We start from the raw sequence: 27,893 nt of genomic DNA, 5'->3' as shown, positions 1-27,893 counted from the left end.
GTCTGGGTCTGGTGAGGTAAAATCTGTGTTTATTTGGCGCAGGACACGGTGTCAGGACTCCTCGTTGCCAGAGTCACCCTCATCGTTCCCAAAGCCACTGTCAGCTTCGGCCTTGGCATCCTCGTCATAGTCATTGCAGAAGAGAGCCGAGCCCTCATCAGGCGCCGGGCCTTGGTCTCACACAGTACTCATCACCTTACATCATCCCGCTCCGCGGCTACCATGGTCCCCAAGACTAAGGTGACCAGATTTTAACATTGGTAAAGCGGGACACCATTGACCCCAGGGAGGGGCGGGGGCGGTTCTTCATTAAAAATTTGGTCTATATGGAGCAACAAAAATTTTCATAGAACTCAAAAATAGTATTGTAATATATTTTTTAAAATTTCAACAAAAGTACAATTTACAAATATAATAAATAAAAAATTATGTATAGTATTATTTTATTCGTTGGCATATTTCTCATTTGAGTGAATTTTTTTAGTAGATTGCTGTCGTTGTTTAAAAGGTCATGAATTTGCCGTAACGTAAGTCGTGTCACTTTCAAGGCCGGCGCTAGACTTTTTGCCGCCACTATAAAATATAAATAATATGAGTACTGTCTGCTAAATTCAAGAAAATTTATGTATTTATGAAATAAATAAATAAATTACTTACCTAAATTATCTGAATAGCTGATTTGTAATGACATCACTTGTTTAACTAGCTTACTAGCACGCAGTACGATGTGTATCGTCTGAGAGACAGTTACAAAATGTTTTCGTCGTTGCCAATCCCAAAAAATGCCATTGTTCATTAAGTCCAAACAATGGTGGTCGAATTCTAACAACTGATCAACAATGCGAACTTTGATAAGCGGTTCTTGATAATCAGTTCTCAACAATTATTTGTTATTATTAAAGTTTAACATTATAAAATTAACAAAAATAATGTAAAACTCATATCCTGGCTAAATAGCCACATGGCCGCCGAAAACCGTATATTCCCTTCCTGTTCTCCTGCCATTCCCTAGCTTGTCGAGCATTCTTTCCAAAAATCGGGACTTTTTTAAAACGCCACGGGACGCGGGACAAATTGTTAAAAATCGGGACTGTCCCGCCAAAAGCGGGACGTCTGGTCACCTTACCCAAGACCTGCTTGCGGATGTTGTCTGTGTACTCCCGGTGCTTGTCTTTGCTCTCTTTCCACTTCCTGTGCATCACAGAGGCGTCCACGTTAGCCTAGGAGAAGGTGTTGGGTTCCTTGAGGAGGGAGATGACGCTCGGGATGGTCCTGACATTGTGGGTGGGGTTCCACCGCTCCGAGGGCAGCTCGCTGCTCTGGGCGTCATCGACTGGGGGTGTGGAGAATGGAGATGCACACTCCCCCTGTCTCATAGATATTGGGGTGCCACATCTTGGTCAGGAACCGAAAGGCTGGTGGGGTGTAAGAGTAGTCGATGGGAAACTTGAGTCGTGACCTAAGTAGCCACCCTCGTAATAAGTGTTGGGGAGGGGGCGAAAATGGCCACCTTCCAGTTGCGCTCCACTCGCTCTGGCACTACCACCTGCCCGCTGCTTCCCTTGCCCTCCCTCCCCCCCTGCCCCCTGCAGATCTTAGTAAATAAGAAATATTTATAAAAATTCCTTTGTCTATAATATCTACATCATCTTATAGCTTTGTCTCTGTATAATTCTAGCACACAGTACTGCCTGTCAGCCTTGAATTTTCTACTTGCTACCCTGATAGACTGTATTCTTCTTGGCAGTCCCTTCACTAGTACACACATTCTATGACTCTATGTAGAGTACTTTGTACTTTGTAGGTGCTTAATAAATGTTTGGTGAATGACAACCCATGAGACCTCAATCTATAGGATAAAACCTGCAGGGGCCTGATGTGGTGGGGGCCAAACATGGCAGGGATCTCCCTTTTCCGCGTCCTGGGCGGAAAGAGAAATGAACGAACCGGTTCTAAGTGGAGGCGGCCAGGGATTGAGAAATATTAGAAATAAAGAGAGGAGCGATAGATTTGAAAGCTGGGGCTGGGTGGATCTTTCTGTGCCTGGCTGAGGCCACAGAACAGATCCAGACTGCCCCTCCCACAGCCCACTAGCTACCCAGGAAAGTTCTAGGGATCAGTTACAGGATCAGGCTTAATTATGCTGGGAGGGGTCTGCCCTCCAACTGAACTTGTTTGTGATCCTGCCACAGGTCAGTCCACGGCTTAACCCTATAACCGCTTCCCACAAAACCTCCAGAGAGAAGCTAAATGAGAGCGAAAAGAGAGCTGTTGGAAGAGGTGTGGAATGAGGGGCTCTGTGGACCAGCTGACATTTTGCCTGGGATTGACCTGGAATCAGGCTGCAACATACCTACTCACATCCTATCTAATAAAAGAGAAACATGCAAATTGACCGTACCTCCACTACGTCCACAAGCCACGCCCACCACCCAATCAGGAGCGAGTATGCAAATTAACCCAACAAATATGGCGGTGGCGACAGAGCTGGAGAGAGCAGGAGGCTTGGGTTGTCCTGGGCGATAGAGGAAGCCAAGCTTTCTGCCCGCCCTGGCCTGCCCTGGCCTCCGCTCAAGGCTACAAAGTTTCAGTTATAGAAGATAAATAAATCCCAGATACCAGGGCCTCCACTTGGGTCGCTGGGGGGCGTGGCTGGCCTGAAAACCACCACAGGCCCCTCTCCCAGGCTTCCCCATGCCCCAAGGGAACCCCCACCCTGATCCGGGACACTCTTCAGGGCAAACCAGCCAGCCCCCACCCATGCACCAGGCCTCTATCCTATCTAATAAAATAGTAATATGCAAATTGACCATCACTCCAACACACAAGATGGCTACCCACATGTGGTCAAAGATGGCTGCCCCCATGTGGACACAAGATGGCCACCACAAGATGGCCAGCAGGGGAGAGCAGTTGGGAGAGACCAGGCCTGCAAGGAAGGGTAGTTGTGGGTGATCAGGCCAGCAGGGGAGGGCAGTTGAGGGGGACCAGACCTGCAAGGGAGGGCAGTTGGGGGCAATCAAGCCTGCAGGTGAGGGCAGTTAGGGGTGACCAGGCCGGCAGAGGAGGGAAGTTGGGGGTGACCAGGCCTGCAGGGAAGGTCAATTGGGGGGGACCAGGCCTTCAGAGGAGGGCAGTTGTGGGGGACCAAGCCTGCAGGGGAGGGCAGTTAGGTGTGACCATGCCTTCAGGGGAGGGCAGTTAAGGGTGACCAGGCCAGCAGGGGTGGGCAGTTAGGGGCAAACAGGCTGGCAGGGGAGCAGTTAGGCATCAATCAGGCTGGCAGGGGAATGGTTAGGGGTGATCAGGCTGGCAGGCAGAAGCGGTTAGGGGCATTCAGGAAGGCAGGCAGGCGAACAGTTGGGAGCCAGCAGTCCTGGATTGTGAGACGGATGTCCGACTAACCATTTAGGTCTGATACTAGGAGGGCAGTTGGGGGGTGGGTACCAGGCCTAGGATCAGGCCTAAACAGGCAGTCGGACATACCTTGAGGGGTCCCAGATTGGAGAGGGTGCAGGCTGGGCTGAGGGACACCCCCCCAATGCACAAATTTCATGCACCTGGCCTCTAGTAGGGCTATAAACCTATGAGGAACTTCACATCCTTCTCCTTACTTTACCTCTTCATGAATGCTCAGACGTGTGTGTGTGTGTATGTAAGATGGGAGTAGGCAGCACAAACGTAGGCTTTGGAGTAAGAAAAGTTGTAGTTTTGACCACTCCAATGTATGAGGAAGCGGGTTTGAATTTTTAATGGATTCAGTAGGGTATAAATATCAGGTTAGTGATAACTACACCCTTCATTTGTTGGTTAGCAAATTTAACACAAACGTTACACCAAGATCAAAGAAAGTGCCAGAGACACACTAGTGTTTTCAGGATTAAATTATCCCTCCTCCATGGAGTCTTTCAGATTCATATAGTGTACATACATCACTTCTTTATGAAAGATCCTACAGCATTTAATAGTTGATTCTGCACAAGCTCTTGATTATAATATCTTGCTATTTTTAGTTTCTTTAATAGCTTCTGTCTTTCATTTGCTTCAAAGCTCACATCTTTTATTGCATCCTTGCTTCTTGTCACATGAAGCTTTGTTGAATACATAGGAAGAACTGAGTAATTATTAATTATTTTATTCTCTAATTAGACCCACTATGGAGTAGATACTACAGTTTTTAGGGGTATGGGAAAGTAATTTGGCAGAGTCATCTCTAAAGATCAAATGTGCAAATATTAACTGAGTTTGCCTCTCGCTAGTCCTCAGGGGACTTGAAGCAGACCAACAAAAATTTTTAGAAATAAACCCCAAGTAGCTGAAAAACACAAAAGTTCAAATCACATCCTGCATGACCCTGTGAGAGAATTTCTGTAGCAGAAGGAAGTCTTTTATACTTGACCTCAACTTTAGTTTTTTGTGATAATGTGGGGGCTTCAGAGATGCTTTTAATCACACTGACAAAGTTGCATTCTTATCCATAAATCATAGTTGAAATTAGAGGAACCAACTGACAGTGAAAAATTTCCCCAGTGACAGTATATGTATATATATTTAGATAAAAGTAATCTACACTAATAAAAGAGAAAGATGCAAATTGACCATACCTCTGCAATGCCTACCAGCCAATCAGGAGTAAGTATGAAAATTAACCCAAATAAAGATGGTGGGTTAATTTGCATATGCAGGTGCCAAGCCCGCAGCCTCCTGGGACCATCACCGCCCCAGAAGGTGAGGGCGGCGGCACCAAGCCACGCCCGCAGGCTCCTGGGACCATCGTTGGCCCTGGGAGGTGAGGGCGGCCGCGCAGCTTGACAGCAGACAGCAGGCCCTGCTTGACCATAGCTGCGGTGACCCGTGAGTAGGCAAGTGGGCCTGCAGGCAGCATCCAGCAGGGCCTGCTTGGCCATAATCAGGGCAACCCAGGAGCAGGCAAGCGTGACCCGCAGGCAGCACCCAGCATGGCCTGCTTGGCCGTTGCCGTGGCGACCCATGAGCAGGTAAGCACGGCTCACAGACAGCACCCAGCAGGGCCTGCTTGCCCATCGCCGTGGTGTGGAGCAGGCAGTCCCCACAAAGAGCAGAGAACCATGGGGAGTGGGCCTAACCTGTCAGTAGGACATTCCCTGAGGGCTCCTGGATTGGAGAGTGTGCAGGTCGGGCTGAGGGATGCTCCCCCTGCTGTGCACGAATTTCATGTACTGGGCCTCTAGTCTTACCTAATAAAAGAAAATCATGCAAATTAACCATCACTCCACTATGCCCACAGCCAATCAGAGTGAGTATGCAAATTAACCCAACAAAGATGGAGGTTAATTTGCATATGCAGGTGAGGAGCAGCTGGGAGGGGCGGGACGCCTGCTATAAGAGGAAGCGGGGTGGCGGAGGGAGCTACAGGAGTGGTGCTCCAGACAGAAGCTAGAACTTGCCGGCTCCCGGGCAGGCTGGGAGTGAAGCCAGGGGAAGGAAGGCCTATTCTTGCATGAATATTGTGCAACAGGCTTCTAGTCTATATATATAAAACCCTAATATGCAAATAGAATGAATGGCGGAACAACTGAACAACTGAACAACCAACCAGTCACTATGGTGTGCGCTGACCACCAGGGGCACATGTAGAAAATGGCAGGCGTTGGCAGTAGGTGGCAGAGCGTGGAACATAGTGGGTGTCGGCCACAGTGGGATGGTGGAGCAGGTGAATGGGGGCACCAGATCACGGTGGTCGCTGTCATTGCCCAGTGCTTGCACCTGCTGCCGGTGCCAGAGCCACCAGTTGCACCTGCTGCCAGCACCCAGCGCCAGTCGTGATTACTCCTGAGGGCTTCTCCACCTCCCCCTGCTCCTGAGGGGCAATTGGAGCAACAGCTGCAGCTTGCACCTGTTGCTGGCACTGGCCCCAATCGCTCTGCGTCATCAGTGGGTGCGAGCAGGGCCAGTGCCATCAGCGTGTGGGTGGCAGACAGGGGACCAGGGGCCGCAGTGGGAGGGGCCAGGTGGGGGCACAGAGGATGGGCCGAGACTTGCCCCTGTGCCCACTGCAGCCTCGCAGCCCACAGTTCCTTTCAAGATGAACTGTGCACTGGGCCCCTAGTTGGTTAATATTATGGAAAGGTCACCTCAGTTTTAAGTGGTGTTTTTCTTAATTTGATGTGCATTATTTTAAAAACACGGCACGCACATAGCCTTAAAACGCCCCCACTTTCACCATGCCTCTGGCATTATTCATATAGAAGCTTTCAGCCAGTGACTTGGAAAGCACTTTTTACTAGAACTCATAGAATTAGTGTTTCTGCTGTCCAAGGGAAAAAAAAAATGGAGGTAGCTTAGTAAAAGGCTGAGGAAAACATAAAATATGAAGGGTAAATGTTTCTTAAACATTTTCCCATGCAATGAACATCCTAATGATTTTTCTCAATTAATATGTTTTCACATATTTGAGAATGAAATACACAAGAGTATTTTGTTAGGGTCACCTATGTTTACTGAGATGTGAACTTTGGAGCCATTCATTGGTCTTTACTCAGTTTTTTTTCTGCCAGGCTCCCTCACAGCTTGGTGTCAGCTCCTCATCTTGCTTCTGATCTCCAGACTGGACTTTCTAGCTCCCTGATAAATATTTTAGAAAAGTCCTATTGATATTTCTAACTCAACAAGCTAAAAGAGATCTCATGGTATTATTCTTAAGCAATATTTGCATTAACAACATTGGCATTCTCCACATACCTGAGTCAACTTTGACTTCTACAATCTGTCTCCTACAATCAATGGTGGCCAAATCCTATTGATTCTGACTTTGAAATGTCTAGAGAATACTCTCTCAGGTTTCCATTTATATTTTCACTGTCTTAGTTTAACTCACACCCTTTTTTGCTTGCTTGAGTCATTGAAATAATAATCAAAATAATTGTCTAATTGGTCTCATGGGCTGCCATTGGTTCCCTCTCAAATATATACTTCATGTTGCCTTGGGGTGCTCTTCCTGAAGAATGACATGTTCTTTTTCTGTGAAAAACCTTGTGGTGGGTCCCGCATTGTTTATTGAATCTGTTTCCAATTTAACTCTTCAGCCTCATTTTTTTTCAACTGCCTCCCATCTCCCCACACTGAACCCACTGACACCGCTCACTGTTGCTCGATGAGATACGCACTTTCACCCTGTGTGTGTTCGCTTGGATTGTTTTCATCACTAGAGCCTTCAGTAAGACAAATTATTAATGTCCTACAACTTCCTTTAGCCTGTCTCCTCTCTCTGTCCCAAGCATGACTCTCCTTTAAGGTTGAAAAAGATAATTCCTCTTAGAAGGCTTTATGGAGATGTTTTCTACATTTCTGTCTGTCTTGCACATCATACTCTCTTAGTGAACAGAGACTGTGTCATTTTTATCTTTTTAAAAAAAGATTCAAATTATTGATGGATATATATTAAGTGCTAAATGAATTCTTCTTTTTGAATGAATAAATGAATTGTTGCCTCCCTTGTGAATCTTTACCTGATCCTATGAAGCAAAATTCTTCTCTCTATTATGCAACCACAACATATTGTATATTTATCCAAATTTTTTCTCTTTGCATATGGTTTTTTAACAGAGTTCTATGATGTAGGTTGACATGTATTTCTTTGTATTTATCTTAAAGCTTGAAGGACTTCTTGAATATGTGGCTTGATGTCTTTGTAAAATTCATGGTAATTATTTCTTCAAATATTACTCAGCCCCTTTCTTGCCCTTCTTCTCTTTGAGATTCTAATTCCATATGTTGAGAATTCAAAAAATAGACCTGATAGAAGATTAGACACAGCTGGAAGGATAAGACAGTGGAAATTATCCAGAGTGAAATACATAGAAAAAGGATGGAAAGTAGTGCAAAAGTCTATTTATTGAGTTCTTAATTTGTGATATCAGTTTTAGAATTTTCATTTGATTATTTTTTATACATTCCAAATCTTTGGTAAAATTCTCACTCTTACTATATATTTTTATTAATGTATAAATCAGAGGGGTCTTCAAGTATTTAAATAACTTCTTGGATCTCTGGAGGGTTTGTTTCTATTGTCTTTTTTCCTCTTGAATGTCTGGTAACATTTTATTGAATTGCAGCGATTATAGTTGATACTTTCTTGCTCCAGAGAGAACTTTAAAAATCTTTCAGTACTTTGATATTGATGGTACTGCTGCCCAACTTCTTATAGTCTTAGAAGCCACTATATGCCTCTCTATAGGTACTTCTTATAGCTGCCTCAAGGGGAAATCCTGCTCAGATTTTTGGGTTCACCTTTCTCTGTTTCTCTCCTATCCTCAATCTTGGCACTTCAACTCCTGGTGCTTTGCTGGCCTTGAACTTCAAATTTTGTCTCCATATCTCTGTGAAATGAAAGTTCTACTCAGATTTTTGCTCTTAGCAGTTGCTTTCTGCTTGGCATCCCGGTCTTTCCAAACAGGCTGTGTATGAATCAGAAAATGAAGGAGCTAAGTGGTATGAAATGTTGGGCTTACTGCAGTGAGTTTCCTTCTCATTGAGCTCCTAGTCCTGCAAAGTCTGACTTGCTTGAGAGTTTCCAATGTCTTCAAAGAGATGTGTTTATTTAATTTTATTACACATTTGTAGTTTGTTCAGTGGGGTGATTGATCTGTTATAAGATAGACTGCTGGAAGTGGGACTCCATATTTTTCTATTATAGTAATTTCTCTACTACAAATTTCCAAGAGTGTTTCTTTAACTCAATTCTTTTTCCCTTGAGAGCAAGAACAGTGTTTTATTCCATTTTTTCTCTTGTAAAATGCCAATTCATTTATTAATTTATTCAACAATATTTTTTGAGCTTATGGGCTAAATGCTGAGGATATATCAATGAATAAAATATAGAAGGTCTCAGCTGTTATGGACCTTATGTTCTAATGCAGAAGGCCCACAAATAAGCAGCAAAAATATTAAATAGTAAAATATTAAATGTACAGAATTAAATTAGAATACTAGGGTAGGGTGAGTGGCTACATATAGGCCTTTCTGAGTGGGTCACCTTTAAGCTGAGATCTAAATAGCAAGAACAGGTCGACCATGGAGAGTTTCGGAGAATTCCAGGTGGAGGAAGGAGCAAGGCTCAGGGACCCAAGGTGCTCACTAAAATGAATTAAGTTTGTGAGATTCTAAATGAAAAATGTCAACATAAGCTATATTTGAGAGAGAACATTATATATTTTAAAATATTTTAATTTTTGCTATTAATACTTGTCTCTAGTTGTGTGTGCTATGTATAAAGTACTTTAACTCATTTAGAAATCATGAATATTACCTATAGCTCATGGAAGAATTATGATACCTGCAGTAGACATAGCTCCCTGCAGGAAGGCCCCTCATTCATCAGGGTGGTAGAACTGAGTGGAAACAAGAACTGTTTCTTCTTACCTCTGAGGTATATGTAAATATACTATTTTGTTTAGTAATCACATTAATAATTATAATTTACATAACATACTAGCTTTTTACTAGGGTTCTGAATCAGTCTGGATCTTAGCAAAAACTAGAATTCAATGCACACCGTTCAAGAAACTGCAAAGAAGATCCTAATTACAAGGGCGTGAGCAGGTGAGGGAGCAAACAGAGATGGTGAGGTGCCTGGAGACTTGCACAGCAGGAGCCAGTGCTGCCCTAGGCTTGCAGGGACATGGGCATTACATGGACACTTCAGTCTAGTTCACAATGAAGTCAGGGAGGGATACAGCTGCTGCTAGAAACATGGCCTGGCACAGGGAGGGAACAGAAAAGAAATGCCCTGTTTTCTCATTCCTCCTGTCTCCCTTTGCAGTGCCTCCCTTGGCCAAACTTGCCCAAGAGCCAGCTGGCAGTACAGACTGGCTGGCGTAGTCCATGGAGCCATCCCCCAGGGCTCACAGCTATACAGACAGGGCCAAGGATGGACCCAGGAAAAGGGAGCAAACTAATGACAACTCACATGCTCACTTTGGAAATAGCAAGCAATAATGGGCCACGTGATAAAGTGAAACATCTACCAAACATTTGGAGCTTCAGCCTCACTGGGAATTGTGGGATTTAAAAAGTTTTCCCCAAACCAAGTTGAGAGAACTCAAATGGTTTTCAGTCACTCATTTTGTCTTTAAGGACAGAAAATTATTGTGAAGAAAGTTTAAATTAGCTTGGGAGATTGTGGCATCTGGAAGGATTAATTTAAGGCAGAGTCTGGCATGTGTGCTGGTGGGATGAAAAGGCAGCCCAGGGCAGAGTGGGGACAGATAGGCAGGTCAGAGAGAGGTCTAGGAAGAAGGGTCCTGCAGTAGAGCATGGGTTGTTTGATGTATAATCATTCATACTTCCCAAACTTCTTTAAATGCAGTCATATGCTGAAAATCTATTTGCTAACAGAGGGTCATAACATTGATATGACTATTGCTTTATGACACATAAATAACTATCTTTTCCATTCATCAATTAAAAATAGAAAAATATTAAATTTTTATTGCCTTGCATGTACAAAAACACCCATACATACTTGTCTACACAAAATGTTGATGTTCTCAGGCCTGGAGACTTGGTGGATTTAGGCTAAATTGTATGTAGTTCATGTATGATATTTTCCTGTAAATATCCAAAATGAAACAACCTCTTATTCTATATCTGTATAACTTTTCTGTCAATATATTTTTTTTTTGTAATTTGTAACTTAAATTACTTTTTTTCACATTGAAAATAGGACAGTTCTTAGATGAAAAAGGGCAACCAATCATACTGGTTCAGAGCATTTTGTTTCTGAGAGTTTGAAATAATTTATGTCAGATATTATGTTTCAAAAGTTTAGCTAGTATTTACTATTTTATAAATTTTTAGCTCATAAAATCTCAAGCAACTTTGTGAAGTATATAATATTATTATCATCTTCATTATAAATATGGGAAGGATGAGAAGTGTGGCACAGGGAGATTAAATAACACCAGACCAAACAGTTACCAAATTGGGGGAGCTGGGATTCAATCCAGGAGTTTGGTTGGACAGCCTAAGGGTTAAACCACTATGCCAGGCTGTCTGTATTCAATGGAGGCTTGAGTTTATGATAATTCTGCTCCTGTAGAGTTCAGGTTTCCAAGTTATGAATTGAAACATTTACCAAACATTTAAACTTTTTCAAAAGTGCCCAGTTATATACTTACACTAGAGGCTTGGTGCATGAAATTTATGCACAGGAGGGGGGGTCCCCTCAGCCCGGCCTGCACCCTCTTCAATCTGGGAACCCTCGGGGGATGTCCGACTGCCAGTTTAGGCCATTGGACATCCCTCTCACAATTCAGGACAGCTGGCTCCTAACCACTCACTTGCTTGCCTGCCTGATAACCTCTAACAGCCTCTGCCTGCCTGCCTAATTGCCCCTAACTGCCCCCCTTGCCAGTCTGGTTGCCCCCAACTGCCCCCCTCTGCCAGCCTGGTGGGCCCCAACTGCCCTCCTGCCAGCCTGTTTGCCCCCAACTGCCCCCCTCTGCCAGCCTGGTTGCCCCTCACTGCTTCCCTGCCAGCCTAGTCGCCCCACGCAGCCTGCTGTTCAGTTGTTTTGTCACCCCTCACTCCCCGCCCCCACCAGCCTGGTTTCCCCACACAGCATGCTGTTTGGTCATTTGGTCGCCCCTCACTGCCCCCCCTGCCAGCCTGGGCACCCCACACAGCCTGCTGTTCATTCATTTGTTTGTCCCTCACTAACCCCCCGGCCAGCCTGGTTGCCTCATGCTTCCTGCTTGTTCAGTCATTTGGTCGTCTGTCACTAACGTCCCTGCTGGCTTCATTGCCCCACGCAGCCTGCTTGTTCAGTCGTTTGGTCGCCCCTCACTAATCCTCCTGCCAGCCTGGTCATAGGCAGCCATCTTGTGAGGGTATGAAGGGCAATTTGCATATTACCATTTTATTAGGTATGATACTGAACAGTTCTTCAGTAGATACCTGTTTAACTTCTTGTTTTTTGGTTTTTAAAAATTATTGACTTCAGAGAGAGAGAAACATCAATTTTGTTGTTCCACTTATTTATGCATTCATTGGTTGATTCTTTTATGTGCCCTGACCAGGGACCACAACATTGGTATTTGGGACAATGCTCTAAGCAACTGAACAACCTGAGCAGAGCTAACTTCTTTTTCAACCTAGGCTTCACCAAGTTAAATTTACCAAATAACAATTTATCACAAAATATCTATTAACATCCTGAAGAAACAGCTTTGTACAATTTTTAACTGGTTTCTTAAAATCAAAGCTTTGGCTCATAAATTTCTAGAAGGCTAAGAAACAGTGGAGGGGGTTTTAAAAAATGACCAGGAAGTAAAACAAAAATACAGACTTTTTTTTTTTTTTTTTGCCTACATTGTCTGAAAATCTGCTAAACTGATATTTCTTATCACCAAATAACATTGTCCATTGGATTTCTTTCTGCTCTTAGGCAGCTCTAGATATAAATTTGGGATATATAATGGTGAACCTCTCTTGCCCTCTCTATAAGTGCTGTAAATAGCTCCTCAAATAGTCTTGCTTCATTTGACATTTTAGAATGATTTTGAATATTCATAAAGGGAATATCTAAATTCAGATCAGGTGAGAAATGATATGATTTATCTGAGAAGAGCCATGGAGTGTCACATATGTAAAAGAGATATTTTTATTTTCTTTTAAAAGTATTTTATTTTTTAATTACAGTTTATATTTAGTATTATTTTGTATTAGTTTCAGGTGTATGCACAGTGGTCAGACAATCATATACTTTACAAAGTGTTCCCCCAAATATTTCCAGTACCTACCTGGCACCATACATAGTTATTATAATACTAGAGGCCCGGTGCACAAAATTCATGCACTGGGGGAGGGGGTGTCCTTCAGCCCAACCTGCACCCTCTCCAATCTGGGATCCCTCAGGGAATGTCTGACTGCCTGTTTAGGCCCAATAGGATCGGGCCTAAACAGGCAGTCAGACATCCCTTTCACAATCCGGAACTGCTGGCTCCCAACTGCTTGCCTGTCTGCCTAATTGCCCCTAACCGCTTCTGCTTGCAAACCTGATCACCCCCTAACCACTCCCCTGCAAGCCTGATCGATGCCTAACTGTTCCCCTGCCAGCCCGATCATCCCCAACTGCCCTCCCCTGACAACCTGGTCACCCCCAAATGCCCTCCCCTGCATATTCCCTCTTTATTAGATAGGGTTTTTTCTTTAACATATTGGACAGCCCTAATTGGTTTGGCTCAGTGGATGGAGCATCGGCCTGCAGACTCAAGGGTCCCAGGTTCAATTCTGGTCAAGGACATGTACCTTGGTTAGGGGCACATACCCAGTGGGGAGTGTGCAGGAGGCAACTGATCAATGTCTCTCTCTCATAGATGTTTCTAGCTCTCTAGCCCTTTCCCTTCCTCTCTGTAAAAAATCAATAAAATATATGTAACAAAAAAAGAAACATTTAAGACTTCTCCATATCTGCCTGGCTGGTGTGACTCAGTGGTTGAGACCACAGGCTGCCTCCACTGGGAGGGGGATCATGCCATGGGGGTGTGCGCCCCTTGCAGGCTTAGACTCAGCCCAGGCTACGGCCATAGGGGTGCACACCCCTCACAGGCTTAGGCCGAGCCCAGGCTATGGCCGCTAGGAGGGGGATCATGCCATGGGGGTGCACGCCCCTCACATGCTGAGACCCCAGCCCAGGCTAAGGCTGTTGGGGTGCACACCCATCACTGGCTTAGACTCAGCCCAGGCTACGGCCGCTGGGAGGGGGATCGCGCTGTGGGGGTGCATGACCCTCGCACTCTGAGACCCCAGCCCAGGCAATGGCCGCTGGGAGGGGGATTGCGCTGTGGGGGTACGCGCCCCTCTCACCTTGAGACCCCAGCCCAGGCTATGGCTGCTAGGAGGGGGATCGCGCTGTGGGGGTGCGTGCCCCTCGCACTCTGAGACCCCAGATAAGGCTATGGCTGCTGGGAGGGGGATTGCACCCTTCGCAGACTGAGACCCCAGCCCAGGCTAAGGCCACTGGGAGGGGGATGGTGCCATGGGGATGCACGCTTCTCGCAGGCTTAGACTCAGCCCAGGCTAAGGCCGCTAGGAGGGGGATCATGCCATTGGGATTTACACCCCTCGCAGACTTAGACTCAGCCCAGGCTATGGCCGCTGGGAGGGGGATCGTGCAATTGGGGTGCGCGCCCCTCGCAGGCTGAGACCCCAGCCCAGGCTGCCACCGGCGGGAATCGTGGTGTGGGGGTGCAGGTGCCTCCTAGCTGGACAACCTGCGCTGCCAAGGCTGGTGGGACTGGGGGACTCTGGCAGGGATGAGAGGACTGGGCACCGCCGTCTTGTGGCCATGGGCGCCGCCATTTTGTCGCGGAGTGATGGTTAATTTGCATATTACTGTTTTATTAGCTAGGATTAGAGGCCCGGTGCATGAAAATTCATGCACTGAAGTGGGGGGGTCCCTCAGCCCGGCCTGCCCCCTCTCACACTGCGGGAGACCTCAGGGGCGGGAGGCAACCCAGTGATCAGGGGAAGGTGACACCCCATCACACCTCTGCTGCTGCCACTGCCGGTAGCGCAAGCCTTGGCTGGCCCTGGTTACCTGAGCCTTGGGCAGCCCTGGGCGGCTGGGCAGCCGCCATCAGAGGCTTGCCTGTGCCCCAGGCTGGCTCTGGGTGGCTGGGCAGCTGCCATCTGAGGATTGCCTGTGTCTTGGGCTGGCCCTGGGTGGCTGGGGGGCTGAGGGGACTGGGGGACTCCAGAGGCAGGTGCATAGAATGGCTGGACCTGTCTGGGGGTGGGCCCAGCCATGCCACGTGCCTGCCGCCCTGGTGGGGCTGAGGGGACTGGGCGCTGCTATCTTGTGGCTGTGGGCACTGCCATCTTTGAGGGCATGGCAGTCAATTAGCATATTCCCCCGGGGATTGGGCCAAAGCTGGCAGGCAGACATCCCCCTCACAGTTCAAGATCTCTTGCTTCTTACCGCCCGCCTCCAGTGGAGGTGGGAGAGGCTCCCACCACCACCGCTGCGCTTGCCAGCTATGAGCTTGGCTTCTTATGAGCCACAGGGGGAGCGCACTGATCACCAGGGGGCAGCTTCTGTGTTGAGCGTCTGCCCCCTGGTGTCAGTGTGTGTCATAGTGACTGGTTGTTCTGCCATTTGGTTGATTTGCATATTATGCTTTTACTATGGGCCCAGTGCATGAATTCGTGCACCTTAAAAGGAACTGTGGGTCTTGAGGCTGCAGTGGGCACAGGGGCAGGTCTCGACCCATCCTCTGCACCCCTGCCTGGCCCCTCCTGCCATGGCTCCCAGTCCTCTGTCTTCCATCAGTTCCACTCCGGCCACTGCTACTCTCATTCGCTGATGGTGCCGGCCCTGTTTGGACCCACTGATGACACAGAGCAATTGGGGTCAGTGCCAGCAGTGGATGTGAGTGGGGCCAGCACCATCAGTGGATGCAAACAGTGGCTGCTGCCCTGATCACCCCTCAGGAGCAGGGGGAGGTGGAGAAACCCTCAGGGGTAATTGGGGCCAGCAGCCACCACTCTCACCTGCTGATGGCATGAGCAATTGGGGCCAGCACTAGGCTCTGACAGTGGGTGCAAGCAGGGCCAGGGCTGGCAGCAGGTGTGAGTGCTGGGCAGGACTGCTGCATGTGGGAGCAAAGAATTTTCAGTGACCACCAGAGGATCAACCCGATGACAGCGACCGGCGCCAGGCCTTGGTCTAGCACCCCCACTCACCTCCACCATCCCGCTGCAGCCGATGCCCACCATGTTCTGCACTCTACCACATGCTGCCGATGCTCACCATATTCCCCGTACACCCCCTGATGGTCAGTGTATGTATGTCATAATGGCCGGTTGTTCGGTTGTTCCGTCTTTTGGTCTATTTGCATATTAGCCTCTTATTATATAGGATTATATAGGATGGTTAAGAATGTTGGTAATGAACTCCATAGCTTTTTCTTGTTTGGGAATCTCTTTATTTTTCCCTTAATTTTAAATAATAGACTTTCTGGGTAAAGTAGTCTTGGTTGTAGGTCCTTGTGTTTGATCACTTCGAATATTTCCTGCCAATTCCTTCTGGTCTGAAATGTTTCCATTGAGAAATCAGCTGGCAGTCTTATGGGAGCTACCTTGTAGGCAACCAACATTCTTTCTCTTAGTGCTTTTAAAGTTCTTTTTGTCTTTAACCTCTGCATTTTAAATATGATGTGTCTTGGTGTGGGCTTCTTTGGGTTACTCTTGTTTGAGACTCTTTGGATGACCTGGATTTGTGTGTCTGTTTCCTTCACCAGGTTAGAGAATTTTTCAGTCATAATTTCTTCAAATATGTTCTCAACCCCTTGCTATCTCTCTTCTCTTTCTGGTATCCCTATTACACAAATGTTGTTACACTTCATGTTATCCCAGAGGCCCCTTAACCCTTTGCACTTGCTTGCTTTTTTCTCGATTCCTTTATTCTAATGCTAACCGTGTCGAGTCACACTCGACATCCGAGTGCAAAAGGTTAAATTATCCTTATTTATTCAAATTCTTTTTGCTGCTCTGATTGGGTCTTTTTTCTACCTGTCTTCCAAATCATTGATTCAGTCCTCTGTTTCATCCAACCTACTATTTATTTCTTCTAGTGTATTCTTAATTTCAGATATTGTATTCTTCATATCAGATTGGTTCTTTTTTTATTGTTTTTATGTACTTTTCAAAGGTATTGTATTTCCACTAGGTTGCTTGAGCATCCATATAACCATTTCTTTTGAACTCTATATCTGATAAATTGCTTGCCTCTATTTCATATAGCTCTCTTTTTGTCACAAAAAGACCCTGAGAAATACACAAAGCCATAGAAACTAAATAATATGTTACTAAATAATGAATGGGTTAACAATAAGATCAAGAAAGAAATCAAAAAAGATACCTTGAAACAAATGAAAATGAGAACACAACTACACAAAACCCATGGGGCACAGAAAAAGCAGTCCAAAGAGGGAAATTCATAGCATTACGAGCCTAACTCAAGAAACAAACAAACAAAAAATCTCAAATAATCTAGCTTCACACTTAAAAGAAATAGAAAATAACAAACAAAGCTCAAAGTGAGTAGAAGAAAGGAAAGAATAAAGATCATAGCAGAAATAAAGAAAATAGAGTCTAAAAAATCACTACAAAACATCAATGAAATAAAGAGCTGGTTCTTGGGAAAGAAAAACATGATTGACAAACCTTTAACCAGTCTCATCAAGAAAAAAAGAGAGAGGACCCAAATTAAAAAAGATCAGAAATGAAAGAGGAGAGGTAACAACTGACACCAAAGAAATACAAAGAATTGTAAAAAAATATTACAAAAACTATATGCCAACAAATTAGTCAATCTGGACAAAAGGGATATATTCCTAGGATCATACACTCTTCCAAAACCAAATTAGGAAGAATCAGAAAATCTGAATAGACAGATCACAATTACTAAAATTGAAGCAATAATAATAATAATAATAACTCTCAACAAACAAAAGTCCTGGACCACATGGTTTCACAGAAGACTTTTACCAAACATCCAAAGAAGAATGAATACCTATACTTTTCAAACTATTCCAAAAGATTAAAGCAGAGGGAAGACTCCCAAGCTCATTTTACAAGACCAGCATTATTCTAATTCCAAAAACCAGTAAAGACACTCTAAAGAGAGAAAAATTATAGGCCAATATCCCTGATGAATATAGATGCGAAAATCCTCAACAAAATATTAGCAAACCAGATACAGCAATGTATTAAAATGATCATACACCATGACCAAGTGGGATTTATTTTATGGACGCAAGGTTTGTATAATATCTGCAAATCAATAAATGTCATACACCACATAAACAAAATAAAGAATAAAAATCACATGATCACATCAATATTGCAGAAAAAGCATTTGATAATATCCAGCACCATCTACCTAATAAGAGAGTAACATGCTAATTGACCATACCTTCGTGACACCCACCAGCCAATCAAGAGTGAGTATGCAAATTAACCTAACAAAGATGAAAAGTTAATTTGTATACACGGGTGAGCGGCCGGGGGTAGGAAGCTTGTGTCATCGCCATGGTGATGACGCATGCGTTCTGCACCACCCCCGGCTACTCTGAGCAGCATAGGAAGGCCAAAAGGAAGCTCTTGGCTGGAGCGGAAAGGCGGCTCCGGCTAGAGCGAAGGTGGTGCCAGCAGCCAGGGAAAGGAAGGCCCATTCTTGCATGAATCTTTGTGCATTGGGCTTCTAGTTTATAATAAAAACTCTCAGCAAAGTGAGAATACAAGGAACATACCTCAATAAAACAAAGGCTATATGGCAAACTCACAGCTAACATCATAGTCAATGGGCAAAAACTAAAAAGCATTTTTCTTTTCTTCTTTTTTTTAATTATTTAAGTAATTATTTATTTATTATTTTATTATTTTTTAAATTTCTTTATTGATTAAGGTATCACATATTTGTCCTCATCTCCCCATTCCCATCCCACACCCCTCCTCACATATGCCCCCACCCCCCTGTTGTCCTTAACCGCTGGTTAGGCTCATATGCTTGCACACAAGTCCTTTGGTTGATCTCTCCCCTTTACCCCCACCCTCCCCTACCCTCCCTCTGAGGCCCGACAGTCTGATCCATGCCTCCTTGTTTCTGGGTCTGTTCTTGTTCATCAGTCTATGTTGTTCATTATTTCCCATAGATGAGTGAGATCATGTGCTATTAGAAATACACTTATAAGAACCGAAAATGAGACAAGCAATAATGGTTATGCTGACAGGCAAATGAATCAGTCTGTAGTGAGTTTCTTTCTGAGCCAACAGTTCTTTTGAGACCCAATTTCAATGTCCAACAGTTCCTTATGTGTACATGTCAGCACTGACATTACGGTTCTGGATGGTGGACAAATGGTGGTAATGCAGGTCTGACTCTTTCTGGTTTGGTCCTGGGCAACCTGCAGTGATGCACAGCTGCTAACTGCTAGTATGGGAAGTCGATGTCAGCGTCTTCCATCTCTGGACTGCTTCTCTTCTGTCTTCATGGCTGGAGTAGTCCTGTCGATTCCTCTCTGTTGCTGGAATCCACATGGTCTCGGAGTTGTTTTCTGAAAATATACAAACATATTCTCGACCAAAAGTTAATAAAGGAATATTTTCTATAAATTTGACTTGGGATCCTATTTCATTTTTTGCCCAAATGATTTTCCTCTGACTTGTTTCGACATTTTTCTCAAGATTGGGAACAAGACAGGGATGTCTGCTTTCACCACTCTTATTCAACACTAGAGGCCCTGTGCACAAAATTCATTCACGGAGGGAGGGAGGTCCCCTCAATGCAGCATGCACCCTCTCCAATCTGGGACACCACTCTCACAATCCTGTACTGCTGGCTCCTAATCGCTCACCTTCCTGCCTGCCTGGTCACTCCTAACTGCCCCTCCTGCTGGCCTGGTAACTCCTAAGTACCCCCCTCTGCTGGCCTGGTCACTCCTAACTAACACCCTGCTGGATTTGTCACTTCTTACTGCCTCCCCTGCTGGCCTGGTTACCCCCAACTGCCTCCTCTGCTTGCCTGGTCGTCCCTAACTGCCCCCCCACTGGCCTGGTTGCTTTTTACTGCCCCCCCCCTGCTGACCTGGTTGCCCCCAACTTCCCCCCTCTGCCAGCCTGGTTGCCCCTAACTGCACCCCACCCCCACCAGCCTGGTTGCCCCACGCAGCCTGCTGTTCAGTCGTTTGGTTGTCCCTCACTAATCCCCCTGCTGTCCTGGTTGCCTCCTGCAGCCTGCTTGTTCATTCATTTGGTCGTCCCTCACTAACCCCCCTGCCAGCCTGGTCATAGGCAGCCATCTTGTGAAGGTGTGATGGTCAATTTGCATATGACCTCTTTATTATATAGGATAGTACTGGAAGTCTTAGCCATAGCAATCAGACAAGAAGAAGAAATAAAGTCACCCAAATTGGAAAGGAAGAAGTAAAACTGTCATTATTTGTAGATGACATAATATTATAAACAGAGAACCCTAAAGATTCCACCAATTTTTTTAAATGAATTCACTAAAATAGCAGGATACAAAATAAATATCCAGAAAGTAGTTGCATTTTTATACACCAATAATGAACTATCAGCAAGGGGAACTAAGAAAACAATCACATTTACAATTGCATAAAAAATACCTAGGAATAAATTTAACCAAGGATGTAAAAGACTTGAACTTAGAAAATTATAAGACACTAAAGAAAGAAATTGAAGAAGATACAAATAAGTGGAAGTATATACTATAGTCATGGATAGGAAGAATTAACATCATTAAAATGTTTATCCTTTAGCCTTGGCCAGTGCACTGAAGTGTCACTGGGTTGATTCCCAGTCAAGTGCATGAACCTGGGTTGCCAGTTCAATTCCAATTGTGATGTCTCTCTCACATCAATGTTTCTCTCTCTTCCCACCCCCTCCCTGACACTCTCTCTAAAAAAATCAATGGAAAAAATATCCTCAGGTGATGCTTTAAAAAATGTCTATACTTTTCAATGCAATCTATAGATTCATCACAATTCCTATCAAGATACCAATGGTGTATTTCACAGAACTCGAACAAATATTCCATAATTTATATGGAACCACAAAAGACCCCAAATAGCCCTCAGTGATATTGAAAGAGAAAATCAAAGAGGCTGGGCTGAGGGACCTCCCCCCCACCCCCGGGCACAAATTTTGAGGAAACATGCTACATGATATCAAATTACACTACAAATAATCAAAACAGCATGGTACTGGCATAAAAACAGATGTATAGATCAATGGAACAGAATAGAAAGCCCAGAAATAAACCCATGCCTTTATGGTGAATTAATATTTAACAAAGGAGGCAAGAACATACAATGGGGAAAGACAGTTCATTTAATAAATGTTGTTGGGAAGTTGAATGGATAACATGCAAAACAATGAAACTAGACCACCTGTTTGCACCAAACACATGAGAAACTCAAAATGGATTAAAGAATTAAATGTAAGAGTCAAAACAAAAGTCCTAGAAGAAAATATAAGCAGTAAAATCTCAAACATTCCTCTTAGCAATATTTTTTTTTCTGATATACCTCCTTGGGCAAGGAAAACAAAAGAAAAAATAAACAAATGGTACTACATCAAACTAAAAAGTTTTTGAACAGCAAAGGAAACCATCCACAAAATGAATGGGAGGATATATTTTTTAATGATATATCTTGTAAGGAGTTAATATCCAAAATTTATAGAGAACTCAAACAACTGAACATCAGAGAAACAAGCAACTTCATTTAAAAGTGTGCAGAAGACTTGAAAACACAATTTCCAAGCAAGATATACCAATAGACATATGAAAAGATGCTCATCAGAGAAATGCAAATTAAAACCACAATGAGGTATCACCTCACACCTGTCAGAATGGCTATCATCAATAAATCAACAAACAACAAGTGCTGGTGAGGATGTGGAGAAAAAGGAACTTTAGTACACTGCTGTTGGAAATGTCGATTGGGTTAGCCATTATGGAAAACAGTATGGAGTTTCCTCAAAAAGTTAAAAATGAAAATGCCTTATGAATCAGCAATGCTACATCTGGGAATATATCTGAAGAAACCAGAAACACTCATTTAAAAGAATATATACACCCCTATGTTCATTGTAGAGCTATTTATAATATCCAAGATTTAGAAGCAGCCCAAGTGCCCATCAATAGATGAGTGGATAAAAAGCTATGGTGTATTTACACCATGGAATACCATGCGGCAGTTGAAAAGAAGGAACTCTTACCATTTGCAACAGCATGGAGGGACCTGGAGAGTATTATGCTAAGCAAAATAAGCCAGTCAGAGAAAGACAAATATCACATGATCTCACTCATTTGTGGAATCTAAAGAACAAAATAAACTGATGAACAAAATAGATCTGGAGACAGAGAAGCATGGAACAGACTGTTGAATCTCAGAGGGAAGGTGGGGGTGGGTGGGTGGAAAGAGATTAACAAAAGAACTTATATGCATACTAGAGGCCTGGTGCACAAAATTTGTGCCTGGGGATGGAGGAAAGTTCCCTCATCCCGGCCTGCATCCTCTTGCAATCTGGGACTCCTCAGGGATGTCAGGCCTAAACCAGCAGTCGGACCTCCCTCTTGCAATCCAGAATGCTGCATGCACCAGTGACCATACTTTTCATACAGGTGAAAGGCATCTTGCTGTTGTACGGGCAGCTACCTTTTTTTGCCCTGATTATAAAAAGTAGTACATAACATGATCCTTCTGAGGAAGTAGTACCATTTTCCCTGTCTTATCAGTGGAAAAACTGAAGCAGAGGGAAGTTAAGTAATTGGCTTTGTCACACAGTTATAAGTGTCAGAATCAGGGCTGACCACAAAATATGCAAGTCAGAGTCCATGCATGTCATTGCTGCATCATCCTGTTTTTTCAGTGTTAGAGTAGCCATGCCAGGTTTTAATTTTTAAATCTAAGAGACTGTTCCCAATATATAGGGTAGAGTCCCTAGGCCTGGTTGGCAATCAGGGTTATCTGTGGGGTGACTGGTGGGTGGGCTGATCAGGGGGCCCACCACTGGTACTTGCCTTGGCTGGTGGCCTGGCGCCACCTGCTGGCTGGCCCTGCCCCCCGCTGCTGCTGCCCATTGTCTCCCACTTGGTGGTCTGCCCCCTGGTGGTCAGTGTGCATCATAGCAACCAGTTGTTCCACCCTTCGGTTGATTTGCATATTAGGATTTTATTATATACTAGAGGCCTGGTGCATGAAATTCGTGCAGGGAGAGGGTTTCCCTCAGCTGAGCCTGCACCCTCTCCAATCCAGGACCCCTAGGGAGATGTCTAACTGCTGATATAGACTGGCAGTAGGACATCCCTCTCACAATCCTGGACTGCTGGTTCCTAATTGCTCACATGCCTGCCTGCCTGGTTGCCCCTAACTGCCCCCTGCCGCCGGCCTGGTCGCCCCTAACTGCCTCCCCCACTGGCCTAGTCTTCCCTCACTTCCCCCCCTGCCAGTCTAATCTCCCCCAACTGTCCCCCCTCGCCCGCTGGCCTGGTTGCCCCCAACAGTCCCCCCCTGCCAGCCTGGTCACCCCACGCAGCCTGCTTGTTCAGTCATTTTGTTGACCCTCACTAACCCTCCTGCTGGCCTAGTTGCCCCATGCAGCCTGCTTGTTCAGTCATTTGGTTGTCCCTCACTAACCCCCATGCCAGCCTGGTCACCCCACGCAGTCTGCTTGTTCAGTGGTTTGATCATCCCTTGGGCTGGCCCTGGGTGGCTGGGGGACTGAGGGACTGGGGGACTCCTGAGGCAGGCGCGTGAAGTGGCCGGACCCTCCTGGGGGCGGGCCCAGCCATGCCATGTGCCTGCTACCCCAGCGGGGCTGAGGGGACTGGGCGCATCCGTCTTGTGGCTGTGGGTGCCACCATCTTTGAGGGTGTGGCAGTCAATTAGCATATTCCCTCCTTATTGGCTGTGGGCGCCGCCATCATTGAGGGTGGGGCAGTCAATTAGCATATTCCCTCCTTATTGACTGTGGGCACTTCCATCTTTGTGACAGCATGAGAGTCAATTAGCATATTCCCTCTTTATTAGATAGGAGGCTATGCATAACCCATGGAGACAGACAATAGGGTGGTAAAGGCCTGGAGTGGGAGCAAGCTAGAAGGGTCAATGGTGAAAAAAGGGGACATCTATAATACTTTCAACAATAAAGATAAATTAAAAAAATATATATATGCACCCTGTGTTCATTGCAGTGCTATTTACAATTTGCAAGATTGGAGGCAGCAAGTGCCCATGAGCAGATGAGTGGATGAAAAAGCCATGGTACATCTACACAATGAATTACTACTCAGCCATAAAAAAAGAAGAAAATCTTACCTTTTGTGACAGCATGGATGAACTTAGAGAATATTATCCTAAGTGAAATAAGCCAGTCAGAGAAAGTCAAGTACCATATGATCTCACTCATATGTGGAATCTAATGAACAAAGTAAACTAACAATCATAATAGAAACAGACTCATAGATACAGAGAACAGACTGACAGCTGTCAGAGGAGAGGAGGGTTGGGGGGGCTAGGTGAAAAAGGTGAAGGGATAAAGCAAAGAAAAAATCCTCATAGACACAGACAATAGGATGGTGGTTACTAGAGGGAAAAGGGGGTGGAGGGAGGTAGAAGAGGGTAAACGGGGAATAAATGGGTGATGGAAGGAGACTTAACTTGGGGTGGTAAACATCCAATACAATATACAGATGATATCTAATCTAATAATAGACAAATATGCAAATTGACCGCACCTTCACTACACCTAAGCCACGCCCACCAGCCAAGCCACGCCCACCAACCAATCAGGACGAGTATGCAAATTACCCCAACAAAGATGGCGGCTAATTTGCATATCAAGACAGCGGCCAAAGAAGCCAAGAGCTGCAGAAGGGAGTAAAGCTTCGAAGAAACAAGCAAGCCGAGGGGAGGGGGGGGAGGAGAAGGGTGGGGTGGAGGCGGGGCCAGGGGCGAAGGGAAATGTGGGTGGGCTGGAGGAGAAGGCGGGGCGGGTGACAAGGGCGGGGCGGAGGCGGAGGCGGGGCCGAAGGGAAACGCGGGCTGGCTGGAGGAGAAGGCGGGGCGGGTGACAAGGGCGGGGCGGAGGCAGGGCCGGGGCTGAAGGGAAATGCGGGCGGGCTGGAGGAGAAGGTGAGCTGGGTGACAAGGGCGGGGCGGAGGTGGGGCAGGGGGCGAAGGGAAACGCGGGTGGGCTGGAGGAGAAGGTGAGGCAGACGACAAGGGAGGAATGGAGGCGGGGTAGAGTGCAGCAGGAAATCCTATTGCAGGATTTTTCCTGCAACGGGAAAGCTAGTATTATATAATGTACACCTCAAACCTATATTATTTTATTAACCAATGTCACCCCAATAAATTCAATAAAAATTAAAAAATAAGTTGTATTCTCTCCCCTCTACTCTCCTCTCCTCCCCTCCCCTCCCCTCCCCTCCCCTCCCCTCCCCTCCCCCCATGTTTCCCCTTTTTCTTCCCATTCTCCCTTCCTCCCTTCCTCCTCTGCTCTCTGAATAGCAGTCAGGTTTAGGTTATTTCTGGACAACTGGTTCTGACTTGGTGTGGGCCTCTGGCTTTGTCCTCTCCATACCTTAGTCATGGGAGTCTGTCCATTCCCTTTCCATTTTTTTGGTTCTTTTTGAACAAAAAGTTAACAGTCTCCAGAGCAACACAGAGGACAACTTTGCTTTCTCGCACTCATTATTTCTCATCATGTTTCTCTCCCTCGACTTGGCTCCCGAGGCCCAGGACAATTGGGAGCCACTGTTACATAGATATTCAATGCTGCACTTCAGCTCTTCATTAGACTTGGACCTGCTCTCTGGAAGTAACTTGTGAACTGTGAAAAATGAATTCTCTTTGCCATGGCACCAGAGGACCATATAGTAAATTACTTTTATTGCACAGAATACCACCCTGGTGTCCTGGAAGATGGAATTGGATGAGCTATTTTCTCCTTGAGAAAATAGGGTTCTGCCTTGCCGATGAGCTTGAGCCTGGCATAGACCTGGGGAATATTTGACTGAGGATCTGCCTGGACAGGGAAAGCATGGGGATAGAGTTGGGTGTGTGAAACTTCTAGAATGGTTTTCTGCTGACTCTAAGATGGAATTCTTGACCACAGTTTGCTGAAGTAACATTGATTGATGACAACAACAATGGCAACATGGTTCATTTAGTGCCTATCAAACTCTGGCACGTCATGAGGCACTTCACCCATATTCTGCCACTTAGCAAAAACAGTATGAGAAAGGTATCCTATCTAATAAAGGTGGAATATGCAAATTGACCATCACACCATCACAAAGATGGCGGTGCCCATAGCCACAAGATGGTGGTGCCTAGTCCCCTCAGCCCTGCCAGAGTCCCCCAGTCCTTTCAGCCCAGCCAGGGAGGTGGCAAGTGCATGGTGTGGCCGGACCCGCCCTCAGCCCCCCAGCTACCCAGAGCCGGCCCAAGGCGCAGGCAAGCTTCGGACGGTGGCTGCCCAGCCCATGCCCAAGGTTCAGGCAAGCCTTGGATGGCGGCTTCCCAGTCGCCCAGAGCCGCCTGAGGCTCAGGTAACCAGGATCAGCCAAGGCTTGCGCTACTGGCAGTGGCAGCAGCAGAGGTGTGATGGATGCATCACCTTCCCCTGATCACTGGGTCGCCTCCTACCCCTGAGGGCTCCCAGACTGTGAGAGGGTGCAGGCTGGGCTGAGGGCCCCCCCTCCAGTGCATGAATTTTCATGCATCGGGCCTCTAGTTTTGATATATCATTATTTTATAGATGAAGAAATTAGACTGTAGCGAGGTTAGTTCCATACTTGAGGCCATGTACATAGAATACATTGAAGTAAAGGTTCAAACTCATTAATTTACTCAACAGATATTTATGATTCAGGAATAGTTCTATATGCCAGAATATAGCAGGAAAAAAAAACCCAAAAGTGAATTTAGTGTAGTAGATCATGAAAGCTGTAATGGAGAAAAATAAAACAGCACAAAGAGACAGAAAGCATTTGTGTGGATGAAAGTTCTATTTTATGTGGGAAGGGATCAAGGAGTCCTTTCTAATAAGATGACATTTAAATAAAGAGTAAAAGGGAACGCAGAAACAAGCCATGTACATATTCCAGAGACACGGAAACAGAAAGTTCAAGAGGCCTGGAGTGGGCAGATGCCTGGTGTGGCCAAGGACAGAAGAAGACCAGAATGACTAGAGCAGAAGGGGTGAGGGGAAAGGGTAAGAAATGAAGATTAATACCCATATAAAAGAGACTTGAAGAGCTTCCTTGCCCCTTTTGCCATGTGAGGATATAAGAAGATGGTGGCTAACTATGTACAAACCAGGAAGTGAGCCTTCAGCAGATACTGAATCTGCTGGTGACTTGATCTTGGACTTCCCAGCCTCCAGAATTGTGACATATAAACATTGTTTATAAGCCACCCAGTCTATGGTAATTTTATTATAGCAGCCTGAACTAGACTGTAAAGGCTAGTATTGGGTCCTTTTCTTTTTTGGCAGGAGAGATGTCAAGAACCTGGTACCTTTTAATTGCTCAGGGTCAGGTGGCCTAGACTTTATGCTCCTGAAAGAGAATACATGCCCTTTGGGCTCCCATAAATGGATCACAGATGGCTGCTCTAATTCTTCATGATTCCAGTTGGTGATAACTGGGAAGGATATCCCCTTCATTCCCCTTACCTCATACCTTTTGAAACTTGCATAGGGAGTGGAATTGCCCAGCAGAATAGCTCTGGGGAGGCCCCTGCCATCTCCACTTTGAACCATAAGAATGGACAGCTGGTTCTGGGTCTTACCACATTTTTTCTTCTTTTAAAAACACACACAATGTTTTTATTGATTTTAGAGAGAGAGAGGAAGGGAGCAGGAGAGATAGACTTCACTGAGAGGGAAACATTGATTGGCTACCTTCTTCACGCCCTCTACTGGAGATGGATCCCCCAACCTGGGCATGAGCCCTGACCAGGAATGAACTGGTGACCCCTTTGGCACACAGGACAATGCCCAACCACTGAGCCACACCAGCCAGGCCCCCATTTATTCTTGAGAGACTCCTGGACCAACCCCATGGAGATTATGAATATTATTTCTTAATTCTTTTTTTAAAATATATATTTTATTGATTTTTTACAGAGAGGAAGGGAGAGAGATAGAGTTAGAAACATCGATGAGAGAGAAACATTGATCAGCTGCCTCCTGCACACCCCCTACTGGGGATGTGCCCGCAACCAAGGTACATGCCCTTTACCGGAATCGAACCTGGGACCTTTCAGTCCGCAAGCTGACGCTCTATCCACTGAGCCAAACCGGTTTCGGCATTATTT

General features: G+C 45.4%; 1 pseudogene; it reads right to left on the bottom strand.

Annotated features, from left to right (window-relative positions):
- Positions 1–47: 47 nt before the first annotated feature.
- On the bottom strand, positions 48–15,732 carry LOC129147623 (ubiquitin-conjugating enzyme E2 R1-like; annotated as a pseudogene).
- Between the last annotated feature and the right edge of the window lie 12,161 nt (positions 15,733–27,893).

This window comes from Eptesicus fuscus, chromosome 3 (assembly GCF_027574615.1).
Source record: "Eptesicus fuscus isolate TK198812 chromosome 3, DD_ASM_mEF_20220401, whole genome shotgun sequence".
In the NCBI taxonomy this organism is placed as follows: Eukaryota; Metazoa; Chordata; class Mammalia; order Chiroptera; family Vespertilionidae; genus Eptesicus; species Eptesicus fuscus.
Note: the sequence above shows the minus strand (reverse complement) of the source record. Positions and strands in the feature narration are given on the sequence as shown.